The sequence below is a fragment of the Myotis lucifugus genome, unplaced genomic scaffold (assembly GCF_000147115.1).
Source record: "Myotis lucifugus unplaced genomic scaffold, Myoluc2.0 scaffold_11, whole genome shotgun sequence".
NCBI lineage: Eukaryota > Metazoa > Chordata > Mammalia > Chiroptera > Vespertilionidae > Myotis > Myotis lucifugus.
In genome coordinates this window covers 1,073,849-1,088,836 of record NW_005871059.1, presented here as the reverse complement: position 1 = coordinate 1,088,836, position 14,988 = coordinate 1,073,849, and the positions used below count along the sequence as shown (strand labels likewise).

General features: G+C 41.9%; 1 protein-coding gene across 5 annotated transcripts in view; it reads left to right on the top strand.

Moving 5' to 3' along the window:
• The first annotated feature begins 6,645 nt into the window (after positions 1-6,645).
• The window catches only part of FYN (FYN proto-oncogene, Src family tyrosine kinase), a 175,146-nt gene continuing 166,803 nt past the window's right edge, over positions 6,646-14,988 (top strand). For all 5 annotated transcript variants that reach the window (XM_023750137.1, XM_023750140.1, XM_014451805.1 and 2 more), the window contains exon 1: positions 6,646-6,689. The gene's annotated coding sequence lies outside the window, so the exon portion shown is untranslated. The remainder of the gene's footprint in view (positions 6,690-14,988) is intronic.

Here is a 14,988-nt window from a genome sequence, read left to right as displayed (position 1 = left end):
CATACAAACATTTGTAATTCCATCAATTTTTAAAATATATTATCTTCACCTTCATTGCATTCTCTTCTGGCAACCACCCCGCTTCCCCGCTGCCCTCTGTGGCAATGCTTCCTGAGAGGTATTGTCTACATTACCTGTCTCTACACAGCGTTTGTTTAAAAAATCAGAGCTGTTCCAGCCAGGCTTTCGCCCCACCACTTGAACCAGTTGGTCACACCCTCACCCTCTAAGGATATTACAGTTTTCCTCTTTTGTTTATTTAGAAGCTAACATGCCTGAGTACATATTTCAAATAATTCTACCAAACGTCAAGTCCATGTATGAACATTTATATAAATCGTGGTTTAAAAAGGGGCGGGGAGGGTCAGATCATGTTATGCTGCTTTTTACTTCTGAATGTACTTGGATTATTTTGTTATATGATAATAAAACCCCTTCTGTGCTTTTAAATAAACCCCGAGTGGAGGCCAGATAGCAGGCAACGTCCTATTTAAAAGAAAGAGAAACCATGGAATGGATCTTACAACTTATAAAGTAGTAGCAAACCAGTCAGTCTATAGGGTGGATAATACCCTCATTTATGTTTGTTTGGGCCACATGGTGCATTTAAAGCAATGTAAACTAGAGCTTCAAAATTGCACAGTTTTGTATAAAAACTGATATTTCTAGCTTCTCTTGAAAATATTGGAAGTTCTGGCAAAACGAAGCCTGTATTCTCTCCTGACAACAGCCTACCCAAGCAGCATAGCAGCTGTCTTCTTGCGATGGGGAGGACCATCAGCTCCATCGTTGATTCTACCTGCTGGCCTGGCCCTGTGGGTGTTTTAGTATCTCTTGCTGCACCCCCTTCCCTCCACTCATTCACAGAGCAGATAAATAGCTAGGGTTGGAACTTGGTTTCCAAACCAACTGCTCCCTCCCTGGCTGTGGACCAGAATTCTGTGTTTTAAAACACAGAATTTATCAGTCAGTGGTAAGAGGCACCCTTAGGTGGTAGAGCCTATGTTTTGCACTTTACTAATAGCAAAAGATCATGCAGTTAATTGATAGGGTACAGACATTGTCATATTTGGGGTGCCTCCCACTCTTGTTTGCTTCGCTTCTATCAGAAGTCAATTTGTACTAGTATGTGCTGTCAGTTGTGATGTGCAAGATGGGGGTACTGCAAGCAAGTGTGACCACTTCTTTGTGTATAGAAAAGCTCCAGTGTCTTACTAGGGGTGCAGATTTTCAATGAGCATTTGTTACCTTTCCGGTGAGGTAAATGAATATTTACAGACAAGAAGTAAAAACAAGGCGGTAGGACAAAGTTTATACAACATTGGCTGAGCCCGGTGATGTCCTCCCAGTGTGGGAGACTCGGGATGTTCCCCGGTCATCTTTGCTGTCCTCTTCTAGACTAGACCCTTTCCTTGGAATTCCCTTGGCACCCTGTCAATGTGCTGAAGATTCCAGTGGGTGGCATCGACTTGTTACCAACTTTGTCACTGCTCTGGGCCCCACCCCATTTTGAATGTGCACTTATCACTCACTGCACCGTTACCAGGGGCGAGTGAGATGGGATGAGAGGTTTCAGGTGCTGCCATCTCGAGCCCTGTTAGAAGGTTCGTTTGTGCAGGGGGACACAGGATAATGAGTTAGCCTAGGCCCAGAAGGAATGGCTAGAGGAAAATGCATTTTTCCTAGGGAAACAGAGCCATGAGGAATACCCCACAACAAAGGACCTTCTCTGAGCTGGGTCCTGTCTCTGAGGCCTGCCCCAACTGTCAGACACACAGGAGATTGTGGCGCCCCTGAGCGTGGCTGGTCCCATACACTGCACTTCGTGTCTGTGCAGCTGTGGAGGCATCTGGGCGGCCACTGTGAGAATGGGCCTGTTCCTGGGCTTCAGGCTGGGAGCCAGGGGCCACCCCGCGCCAGAGAACATTGAGGAGCTTCTGTGTGCACTCTGTGTGTTTCCCAGCTTTCTTTGGAATTGTGGCAGAGTCTGGCCCTGCCTGGTCTTTTTTGTGCCTTAGGTCCTAAGTTAAGAATAACTGAAGGAACACTGCCCCCGTTGACACGCTTTATATAGAAGTTGCTATCAAATGACTATTTTATCCTCAGTCGCCACTGACATCACGCCACGTACAGTTCTGAGGTTCTCACTTTAATTTTGATTGAATAGAGCCATGATCGTTGGAGCAGAAAGAAGCCATTCAGATGTGAATGTGTGAGGACGTGTCTAGAAATGTGCAGATGTTTTTTGGCAGGTCAATGAATATCTTAAATCTTTTGCAAGTAGTGAAAAGGGTTGAATTGGGAATAGAGAAGATCTGTGGCAAGAGAAAAGTACACCTCATTTCTCTCTCAGTCTTTTTTTTCTTAAAATAATTAAACAAAATTCAGACCGTGATTCTACTCTTGGATTCATCATGGCACCCTTCAATCTCCTTCATCACATATGAGACGTGACTGTGACCCTAATGTATTGAATCTCAGTTTCTCAGTCACATTTTAAAAATAAAACAGGAAACACTGGAGAATATTAAAAATACTATAACAGCAGACTCTCCAGATTGGATCATTGTTGTCTAATTATATCTAAAGACACAGGACTAAATTGAAAGAAAAGATTGTCTTCTGGTTATGGATATGCTGTGTGTGCTTTGTGGGTATACCCTTCCTTCCCAACATGCACCCCTTCTCCTACATGCAGGGGTGAATGGGGTGGGCGTGATTTAGTGCAGTTTCACTCCTTTCCTTTCTGTCAGTTATTTCTTCATTAGTTACTCTGTCACGGCCCCTCATCATCCTTACCCCGCCACCAGCAGAAATGGCACCAGTTGTGTGGAAGCACAGTGCTCAGTGTGTCCTGGCCAAGACGGGCTGGCATTCAAGCAGGGGAGACAGTGAAACAGGTAGTGAATAAAGTGCTGTAAGAACAGAGGAGAGGAGATCTAGTTCTGCATAGAAGTGGGACCAAAGGAAACAAGAGTGAAAAGGTGATTTTTGTCCTGGACCCTGAAGACCAATTAGGAGAAAATTATACTGACCCAGCAGGGTTAGTGAGATTGACATGATGATGCTAAGTCCAGGAATATGCTGGGGCTGCATCTATTTTTCTGCCTCTTCCTGGGATAGAGGCAGGTTGAAAATACCTGGTCAGAGGTAGCAAAAATGTTCTCCTATCTGGCTGACTTCTTAGCTGACATATGCCGCCTCTCATGATCTGGTCTCTACCTTAGTTTACGGCCTTTCTCCCACCAGCCCGCCACCATCCTGTTACCCGTCTCTCGATCCGGTAGCATTACCAAGCCTCTCGCCATTCTCTGAACATGTGGCTGACACCTCTTTCATGATCTCTTTATCCCTTTGCCTGCCCTGTCCAGTCATAAGGTGCCTTTGGTAGGTACCATTGGAGATGTTCCCTAGGCATTTGGAAATACAAGAGTGGTGGGGGTTGGAGGGATGGTCATATCAAGAGTGAGCTCAAAGTTGAGGGTTTCTCGGTTTTATTTTCAGATTTTTCTCTAAAAATAAAAACCTTTCTATATTCTTCCAAAGATGGAGGGTTTGATGTGATCTAAATAGTTAGGAATACAGTAGCCCCCCTTTATCTTCAGGGGATACATTCCAAGAGCCCCAATGGATGCCGGAACCACCCCATATATGCTATTTCTTCCTATGCATACTACACTCTACATCTTCTCTTTTACATATCTGAATTGCCAGCACCACTACTCTTGCGCTTTGGGGTCATTATTAAGTAAAATAAGGATTACTTGAATATAAGCACTGTCGATCTAATAACTGAGGTCGCTACTAAGTGACAAACAGGCGGGGAATGTATATCGCATGGATATGCTGGACAAAGAGATGATTCACATCTCAGGCTAGACGGAGCAAGATTTCATAGGCTTCTCAGAATGATGCACAATTTAAAACTTATGAATTGGGTGTGTTTTTTTTTCTGTAATGTTCCATCTAGTATTTCAGGACTGGAGGCAACTGAAACCTCGGAAAGTGAAACCATGTATAAGGGGGGACTACGGTAGTTCTTTTCTGGCCAGGGCCTTGTCCTTTGGCATCTATTCCTGCAGTAGGTCACAAATCTGCAATGTTTATGCATCAGCTTTTAACCTGAGGAATCTTTGTCACTTCAGTTATGTTTCTCAAGCAAAACATCAGCACCACATCAGCAGAAAAAATAAAAGCATGGAAAATGCACACAATCTCACAATTGATTACATAGTCAACTATTTTTAATGTCTGTATAACTAAATATGCACATCTATATCTGTACACACACACATATGGGGGTGGAGGAGGCCTATCTTGCCGTAAGCCTTGGAAACTTAAAACTTGAATATTCCGACCATCTAGATTTCAAATAAAGATAAAGTTGAGGACTAATTGGTCAATTTTTTAAAAATTGTTTTTTAAAATGTAGGAGTCATTTAAATATACCTCTTTTCACTTGAAACACTTCATGACCAAAATTTATTTATTCCCAACTTTTCAGAAACACAACCTTTATTTAAGAAAGATATACCTGGTTTTTAAAACAAATGCCACTCTTCATTCTAGATGAGGTTGCCATATGAATTTTACTTTTAGGCAATTCTGTTTCATCCATCCCTACACAATGGAGCCAGCGCCTAAAAATATCTAAGGTCACATGTGCTTGCTGGGAGTCTGGAAGTTAAAGCTGTGACATCCTTCTGGCTTATGGCTGCAGAATTATGTGTATATATATTGTTTTTGTTAATTAATGCCATCTGTTTAGCAAGCCAGAAACAGAAATCAAATGATGCTGTATATACATATATGGGTAAGATTCCTTGTGCAGTGGCGAGCCAGCAGCTCCAAACGGTTTTCCAGTTTTCCTTTTGTTACTGTTCGCTAAAGTGCCGTGAAGTGAAGGCTCATTCTTTCACAGCCTGTTGTTGAATTGGGCATCCTGTGTGGTTGCAGTTGTGCTGCGTGCATGAGAGATGTTAAGTTCCCCCAATACTTTGGAAAAGGGTAATGATTCTCCAGCTGCTCTTTCTGTGGCCAGTGAAGAAATATTTCACCTTGCAAATAGAAAATTTTCTTCCACAAATCAGAATGACAACCCTCCTAAACCTCTGTGGAAGAGTGCAAGAATGGAAGTCAGACTTTCTCTGTATATCTGTTCCCTTTGGAGAAAAGTTCTCATAGTACTGTATTACTCTGTTCTAGTTATCGGGAGACCAGTTAATATTTCTGGACAGAGAGAATTCCCATTTTTTTTACAGCTTGGCAACACCTAGTTCCCAGTGGGTTAGCCAGAAGAAAAGGCATATATTGTCTGGTGACATCTCCTTGGTTAGGACAGGACAGCGTGTCTCAGGAGCAATAAAGAGATGGAGTGACATGGGTTGCTAAGGTACAGGCTGTCATGGCATGCTCATTAGCACATTCTCTCCCTCCAGCCTCTTTGCTGGTTCTCTTGCATGTCTGCAGTGAGTTCATGATTTGAATGCCCATCTGCAAAAGACAATATATGAGTTTTTAATTCTCTTCCCCGTGGTCATTTCCCCCCCTACATTCTGAGTCATCTTTGATTAAACAAAACAAAGATACTACTGTTAATTATGCATCCTTTGAAACAGCACAGAAATTCTCTTTTGTATATATGGAGGGAATGCTTTTGATGGGGATAGTAATTTATGATGGGGGTATTTGAAACCATGGACCAAGAAAAAAGAAGCTAAGAATCATATTTAGCAAAGTTTGAGTCTACTAAGGCAGGAAAAATTGCTTCTGTTTTTTCTTGTTTTTCAGATTCCTTAAACCGTTCACTTTCTGCCCTAAACATATTATTGTCAACACAATTCCATTCAACCATTTTTATTGTTCTCTTTAGACACCTTATTTATACTGACATTTTTGTTTAAACAGCTAAAATTGCAAAAATAAATGAGGTACTATACTATTGGCAGGTTGTAGACAGAGTGTATAAGCAAACTGGAAATCTGCCACCCCCCTGCTAGCACTTTAAAGATTAATGTGAAGTGGGCATGGGTGCCGTCAGAATTAGCACATAGCTTGGCCAGGGCCTTGGCATGAGGTTCTAAGGTAATCCTGGAGCTAGCATTCCATGGCAGGTTGGTACAGGCTGGTGAGTTGGCAAGCCTCCCAGAGAGGGGAACCCCAGCTAATGAGAAATGGGGGTCATCTCAAGAAGGTTGTTTTGACAGTGAGGCCCACCCACAGTCAGGAAGTGAGACAGATATTTACTTGGGTTGGTGGAGATTTAAGCCAAGAGGTACGTTGAACAAGACCATAGAAAACTCAAAAACTCACTTTTAGTGTGTCCCAACTATGGATGACTTGTAGATACCCTGAAGAAAGTGTATTTGTATGTGTGTGTACTCATTTAAGACCTCCATTCTTATCGTTCCTGGCTTTTGAAAGTTAAAATCTAATGCTAGCTTCTTTTGGTGGTACAGGACCAGTTCTTTGCAGTTTCAGGCAGGTGTTTGTGGCAACTATGACTTTGCAACAATTGTGTGAACAAGAAAAAAATTGTGGGCAAAATGATTTTTTGTAGCAAATGGAAATTTTATGGTCGTGTTTTGTGGGTGGTTTAACAGGCAAAGTGCTCAGCTCTCTTTTGATGTCTCTTTTTTTTCTTCTACAGTTTTTTGAAGAAGCAGGATGCTGATCTAGATGTGGAAAAAGTAAGTTGACAAGTTTCACACTGAGAGTACATACCTTATAGATTAAAAAGGGTTTCCTATTGGAACTCAAGACTTGGTCCACTTTGAACTTGGGATTGTGACTCTGAGTCTGTAGGTTTCTAAGAGAGAGGTAGAGTTGGAGATGGAGCTGGTATATGAAATAGCAAGTCTTAGCTCACTTAGGTGAACCTGCTCTTTTCCCCTTTCCCAAAGTTGAGTTGTAATACTCAATTTTGATAAGTATGAGAACATATGTTTTAGCTATAAGATATGTCTCCTTATCCTAGTAATAGAATGGATCAGTTGTCCTGTGCCTGATGAGCCTTCAGGCTTGGTGTGGGATGGGTAGCACTCTTCCTCAAACTGGTTAAGGGAAGTCCTCTTTAGTCTGTTCACTGTTGTTTTTCTCCAGCCTCAGATGGCTACTGCTTACCTCTGTCCCTACTTGCACCTTTGAATTAAAAGCACTCACCTGGAGGGTGTGGCTCAGTGGTTGAGCGTGAACCAGGAGGTCACGGTTCGATTCCAGGTTGGGGCACATGCCCAGGTTGCAGGCTTGATTCCCAGTGTAGGGCGTGCAGGAGGCAGCCAATCAATGATTCTCTCTCATCACTGATGTTTCTATCTCTCCCTCCCTCTCCCTTCCTCTCTGAAATCAAGTAAAAATATATTTTAAAAATAAAAATAAATAAAAGCACTGTGTAACAGGTCATCTTTCATTCATTTACCATTTTGTGGTGCTCACTGGTGTTAGACACCATGCTGGACTCTATTAGACAGGGATGACTGTGACAGATGAGTACTCAGGTAATTATTATACAGTGTGCTAGAGCTGTGCAGAAGGGGCTCTGGAAGCTCAGACTGAGGGCTGGGCTATCTAGAAAAGCTCTTTGGTGGAGAGAATGTGTGAAAGAACCATGTATGCATTCATTCTGTGAACGTTTGCCATCTCCTCTGCTTGTATGTCTCTCTCATCTTCCAGGTGCTTTGGGTTCCCATAAAAGGCAGGGTTTAAGACTCACTAGCCACCTATAGGATCCTTTTCTGCCCCAAGCTCCACTGCCCAGTTCTGTTGCCTTGGGTGTAATTTATCAGCAGTTCTGAGTTGCATTTCTTGATTTCCTGGCCACTCAGGGGCTGCCACTTCATCATCTGAGAATGACTTGGGGTTATTTCTCATTTTGAATTTGGGTGGAAGAGAGATTCTTCTCCCTGAACCAGCACTATTCCATATGCAGACATTCTGCCTTTAAGTTGAGGAAGTGTACTATTTGAAAACTCCTTCTAGAACAATTATGAGCATTCCTTGACCTTTGACCCATGCAACCCCCTAGTTCCTGCAGAATGGTCTGTGATCTACTTCAGCCGTGTAGCTCAGACAAACCAAGGGGACTCGGGAAAATAAAAAGGCTCTAGTCCAGCCATGGGCAAACTACGGCCTGCGGGCCGGATCCGCCCGTTTGAAATGAATAAAACTAAAAAAAAAAAAAAAAAAAAAAAAAAAAAAAAAAAAAAAGACCGTACCCTTTTATGTAATGATGTTTACTTTGAATTTATATTAGTTCACACAAACACTCCATCCATGCTTTTGTTCCGGCCCTCCGGTCCAGTTTAAGAACCCATTGTGGCCCTCGAGTCAAAAAGTTTGCCCACCCCTGCTCTAGTCAAAGCTAGGCAGAGGGTAGCCTTTTTAGAATCCCTGTACATTGAGGTTTTGGCTGTGGAAGCCCAGGCTGGCAAAAGCACTGCCTCTGGGGAAGGAGGGGTAAGCATTGTGTCCATCCTGGGCCAGGCCAGACTCACAGCAGGCTGGAGCCTTGGGGTGTCAGGAGCTACGTCAGGTTGGTGTAGCACAGAACAGCTGGAACCTCTGCCGGAGCAGTCCAGGAAATGCCTGATGCACCTCCAGGCTGCAGGGTGTGTCATGCCTGGTGCAGCTAAGGCTGAGGTGAATCCTGTAACCATGAGCGGGGGAGGTCCAATTTATGCAGGAGGCGGGCCCATTACCTTGCCTTCCCTGTACAACCCAATGCCTGGCAGACAGGAACACTCGGTAAATGGGATGGGAAGCCCTGAGTGGAATGAATTAAATTCTTGCTTCAGCTCTGCTGTTCACTTGCTCTGAGACCTTATGCAAATCTTTTCTCTGGGCCTCATTTTTCTCATGAGTAAAGTGGTCTCTTTTCCAGGACCAAGTAAAGTTCTTCATTTTTTAACTTAAAAACACAAACCACACATATTTTTTGGTTTTTCTGATTTGGGCTTTGTGCCAAAAAGGATAAAAGACTGTTAGCCACCAGTCTGAAGAACGCTTAGTAAGGCCCACCACAGGTTGGCAGCTCCTTGAAGGCACAGGCTTGTGTTTTGTACCTGGAGGTACAGTGAGTGCCTAATGAGGGAATGCGCAGTGTGACCAGCTCTGTCATGTGGGTTGTGTGTTTGTAAGTATTGAGGGAATTCGGAATGAGAGAAGCTATAAATGGAGTGGGAAATGCTTCTTGGGCTGTGTGAATTTGAACTGCCTCTGAAGGGCTCTGCCTATACCCTCTCAGTAGAGTGGTTAACTGCCCTATGGGAGTTTGCTGTTTTAAAAGCTCTACTTCAAAAGCTCCAATTCTATAATCTTTTTCTAATATTGGTAGTACTGTTGAGCAGAGATGTGTCAACTGTTCTTTTTTCTCTGTTTATATATCTGCCATTGTACAACAAAATGATGACAATTGGCCAATCCAAGTGAAAAAAGTCACAGAAGTCATAGTGTGTATTTTTAATGGAATTTTGAATTTTCTCTTTCAGTTGAATATTTTTGTAAAGACAGAACTGAATGGAAAGTTGGCTTTATTTTGACATGCCAAAGTCCAATATAAATCATAAATTGTATAATTATTAATTATTGTCTATAGTTTATTGGACTTCCACTACATACTGAGTACTTTACATGTGTCACACTTGACTGTGGTAATAATCTTGTGAGGGAACCATGTCCCTTACCATTAGTTGCTCAAGGCACCACAGTAACAGAAGTAACAGACTTCTCTTTCCCACACCCTATCTTACCTTGGAATGGCTATAATATTTGAGACAATATATTTGTATAATCTTTTTAAAAAAGTTTTATGAGTAAATAATTTAAAAAGCAATGTTACTTTCTAGAGAGGCCTTCCTTGACACTCCCCCTCCCAATCTGCATGGAGTTGCCCTACCACCTTCCACTTCTTCATATCTATCATTGTTGTGTAGTTGTTTGTACAATAACTGTGAATTATCTGTGTTCTCTATTGAACTGTAAGCTTTGTCAGACTAAATTCATACATGTGCTAAGCATAGTGCCTGGCTCCTAGCCTTCTTTCTTAAAAGGTTGACTTCAGGCATGAATGAATGGCACCTGACCAAATTAAGGGGTAATGGGAGCCAATGAAAGCAAGTTTGGTAGGTGGCAAAGTAAAAAATATTGTTTTGTATGCCAGATATCATGTTTCTCTTTTCCATCTATGGGTTTTATCTGTGGAAACTATGTTGTTAATAGCATTTTATGATGATAAGACAATCATTCTTTGGCTTTCTCTCCAAAAATACAAAGTTTCAAGCAGACAAATGAATGGATAATTCTTTAAAATGAAGGAATCTGGGTAAGCAAAGAGAATCTGAAGATAAAAGAGGGAGGGCAGTAAGAGCACAAAGGAATATTAAAACTTTCTTTTTGCACAGAATCATCTAGAATTATTGAGGGATACACTTCTATGGTTTCCATAAATCAGATTTAAATATATAAAGTGTATCTTCTAAAAGTGAAACTCATACTCAACTGAATTTTAAAGAATATGTAATCAGGTTATGTCAGAGGAACAAAAATGCATTTTTTAAAGTAAAACATTAAATTGAATCATCCTGTTTAGTAATTTAAATCATAATTTAAATGGATTTGATTAAAATAACATCTACTTTGGTCATAACTACTCTCAAAGAGCTGAGGAGAGAGGTTTGGTTTTCATGTATTATATATGGCCTTGGTCTAGTGCAGCCATGGGCAAACTACGGCCCTCGGGCCAGATCTGGCAGTTTGAAATGAATGAAACTAAAAAAAAAAAAAAAGACCGTACCCTTTTATGTAATGATGTTTACTTTGAATTTATATTAGTTCACACAAACACTCCATCCATGCTTTTGTTCCGGCCCTCCGGTCCAGTTTAAGAACCCATTGTGGCCCTCGAGTCAAAAAGTTTGCCCACCCCTGGTCTAGTGTGATTAAAAGTATTTTGGACCAGCTGGCGTGCTCAGTGGTTGAGCATCGACCTATGAACCAGAAGGTCACGGTTCGATTCCCGGTCAGGGCATATGCCTGGGTAATAAGCTCTATTCCCAGTGTGGGGCATGCAGGAGGCAGCAGATCAATGATTCTCTCTCATCATTGATGTTTCTATCTCTCTTTCCCTCTCCCTTCCTCTCTGAAATCAATAATATATATAAATTAAGTATTTTGGCACCTGCCCTGAGAGAGGCCCCATCATTTCTGTAGTTTGAGTGAGACCAAAAATTCCTTTGTTGCTATTCCAACTGTTTGCAGGATTTAGATAGTTGCCTTTTGGCCACAGCTATGGCCACAAATGCTACTGTCTATTTGATAGACATAGGCCTCCCCAAATAAAAATTGTCATTCAAATAGAAAAGCAAATAGAAAAATCATCTCTTGCTTTAGAGATGTTTCCTTTTTTTCTGTGAGTTCCTTGAAATGTGTTAGTCTGTAAATGTAGAATGTATGTAGAAGTTGCTCAGTTTACAATCTTTATTTTGTTTTAATAAAATCCCAAGAGAAATGATAAAAATATCTTTGATTCTTATTGTGGGACTAATAGTCTTATGAAGACAAAATCTGATTTTAAACAGTTGAGGCCTCAATTTGAGACTGCATCTGAAATCAAGCTTTAAAGCCATGGGTACATGATTCCTACACAGCTGGTTTAGAGGTAGAAAAATTAATTCACATAAGATTTTTCCCAAGTTGGAAGGAATAGGATTTTCAGGAATCAGAAGGCCAGCAGTGCTTACCTGTGTCCAAAGGCTTGAGAATGCTGGTCACTTGGAAGACACAGGGCTGTGTCTAGGTGGGTATGTGACGGCAGCATCTCACTGTGTGTGTTAGTTCTCTATGGAGTTAAGGGGGAGAGTAAGAGGAGTAAGGAAAGGCCCTGGCCGGTGTGCCTCAGTTGGTTGGGCATCTTGTGGTGCACCAAAAGGTTGCTGGTTTGATTCCCCGTCAGGTCACATGCCCGAGTTGTGGGCTGTATCCATAGTAGGAGGCGTGCCAGAGGCATGCAATCTATGTTTCTCTCTCACATTAATGTTTCTGTCTCTCCCTCTCCTTCCTCTCTCTAAAATTCTATAAAAATATTAAAAAAAAAAAGAGGAGGAAGGAAAAAACAGCATAGGCCAAACTCCCTGCCATCTGTAGAAGCCATTGCTTCCTGAATGGAGGGGAGGGCTCACCAGTACTTGTGGGGACTGGAGAGGGCAACTCCTATGCACAGATGGGAGTTGAACTCTTTCTAGTGTTTGTGCATAGGTCTGCCAGCCCCAGTGCCTGTGGGATATTAAGGTTAGCCCCAGAGCCTATAGGATGACAAGTCAGCTTCCATTCTTCATGTCCACTGCCCCAACCTTACACACAGATTGGCTCATTCTACTGGTGATCAGGCATCAGGAAAGACCAGCCTCTGTCACAATGAGAGAAGGCCAGGCTTCACACAGCTGGCTTCCCTAGTGACTGGGGATCAGGGAAAGGGAATGGCTTTGGGTTAGGGGATAGTGTTTAGGAAGGAGGAACTTGCTTAGAATTCTGTTTTAAACTGAAGAGCAAACATTTTTAGTCCTGAACCCAAAATAGTTGTTATGCATCATCCATAATAACTGACCAACTTTCTTTTACGTAGATCTCTAGATTGTAAAATTAAGTGCGGCTGTCCAAGAAGAAAAAACTTGCCTTCTGCCAATTCAGATTTCCAAGACAATTAAAGACATTTTTTTCCTAGACATTACAAACTCAGGGAGATATTTATGACCCTTGGAAGAGCTACAGATAACAGTATTTACATTGTCAATTCAAGTAAAGAATTGAAAAATTGGGATGACTTATATAGTCTGGGATGCAGAACAGTTAAATCATTCGTTTCTCAAACAATGAATACCTGTGGGCCAACTACTGTTCTAGTCCAGCGGTTGCCAACCTTTCGGACCTCACAGACCACTGGTTGCCGACCGCTGTTACTAGTCTACATGCTATCTTATTCAGTTGCCCTACTTTATAAGTGAGGAAAGTAGAGCCCAACAGAAGTTAAATGATTTGCCCAAAATCTTACATCTAGGAAGTGGCAAGTTCCAAAAGTAGGCCTGGGACCTGGCACTCCCTTCTCTTTCCACTCCAGGGTGGATGTTCTCTTGTTCTGAAGCTCAGCAGAGCAAAAGACAAATGACTCATCATCAGCTTCATGTATTTAACTGTTAATTTTATATGCATTTTTCATTTTCTCTTCACTTAATTTAAAAAGACTTTCTTATTTGTGGTTTTAAGGATGTTTTTATTAAGAAGAAATTAGAAAATTTAAAAGAGGACCCATCTCTTTGAACCTGATCTGGTTCCACCAGGTGGTCCCTTAGGTAACAGCATTAGAATGAGTTCCAAGGATGGCATTCTGTGGCAGTGGGAGTCTGGGGAGGCCTGTGGGACACTCATTGTCTTTCCATGGCTGGTTTCTAGTCTTGGGTATCATTTCATTGTATTCCTCATCTCAGTAACATTCATCATTCTACAAGGTGAGAGCAGGATGTTGCCGGGAGAGCTTGGGGAGAAATACTGCCCACATTAAAATAGAGAATCAAGACGAGTTTCCACCACTCTGTAGACTTTCTCCTGTAGCTGTGAGTTGCTGCATAATTTGTTCCTCTGCAGCCAGGCCTGCTGGGTAGAGATTGGGATCATTTGGTTGTCTGCTTTGCATAGACTTATTGTCTGCTGAAATCGCCTGTGAAGGAGAGATTATTGGTAAAATATGTATGAAGAATGGCTTGAAAGATGCTTTTGTCCCTGCCCCTAAACTCTTTTAAAAGCAGAGTTGCACTTGTTCTGAGACTGGTATGGAATAATCCATAAAAATACATTAATTCATGCTTTTCCCTTAAAAAAAGTTAATACTACCCACTTTTTGCCCACAACAAAATTTTATTTAAGCAGAAAACTTTCTGGATTAACTTGTGGCTGCCATAACAAATGACCATAAACTTGGGGTTTAAAACAGCAGAGATGTATTCTCTTATGGTTTTAGAGGCCAGAGGCTAACATCAAGATATCGGTAAGACTGAATTTCCTCCAGTGGCTTTTGGGGAAATCTGTTACTTGCCTCTCCAGCTCCTGGTGGCTACAGGTGTTCCATCACTCCAGTCTCTGCCTCTTCCTTCTTATGGCCTTTGCCTCAGAATGTCTCTCACATCTCCTTCTGCATCCCTCTTATAAGGCTGCCTGTTATGGCTTCCAGAGCCCAGACTCTTAACTTTATCATATCATATTATCATATCATATCATATCATATCATATCATATATATCATATCATATCATATCATATCATATCATTATCATCATATCATGCCATGCCATGCCATGCCATAGAAGGTGACAGGCACAGATTGCGGGGAATAGGAAGTGAATATCTGGTGAAGGAAGTGGACATTTTTATTCCTCCCACAACTTCTCTTAGGGAATTTCTGTATTTTTCATTTCCTGAAACAAAGCTTGTGACCACTTGTTTCACATACTACTTTAATGAGTTTTATTTTCCTGCAGGAGGCCATTTGGAAGACCTAAGACCTGACCTTGTCTCTTTGGCCTCAGAAAGGGAAGGCCATGCCTATCTTCTTTCTCAGATTGGGGTTATTGTAAGAATGAAGAATTCTGGGTTCTGAGAGTGGGAAGGGCCTTTGAAATCAGATCCTCTCAGTCTTGGGGGGAACTGAGGTAAGAGATGAAGGGTCACCTGAGTCAAGAGCAGAGATAGGACCAGCACTTACGGCTTAGCCCACCCCTTCCTCTCTGTTCCTGCAGACAGATGCCTAAGCTGTCTTTCAGAATGTAAGCCGCAGGGTCCTTCATATGAGAGCTCTTCAGCACCTGAAACCTTGCAAATCCCGCTTTCCTAGGGCAACAGCCCTGGTTTTTACAAATATTCTTACTTGTCAGGAATTCTGTCATTCTGATAACTTCCTCCTAGATGTGTCCCCTTTATGTCATTGCCTCTTTTAAAACGTGGCTCT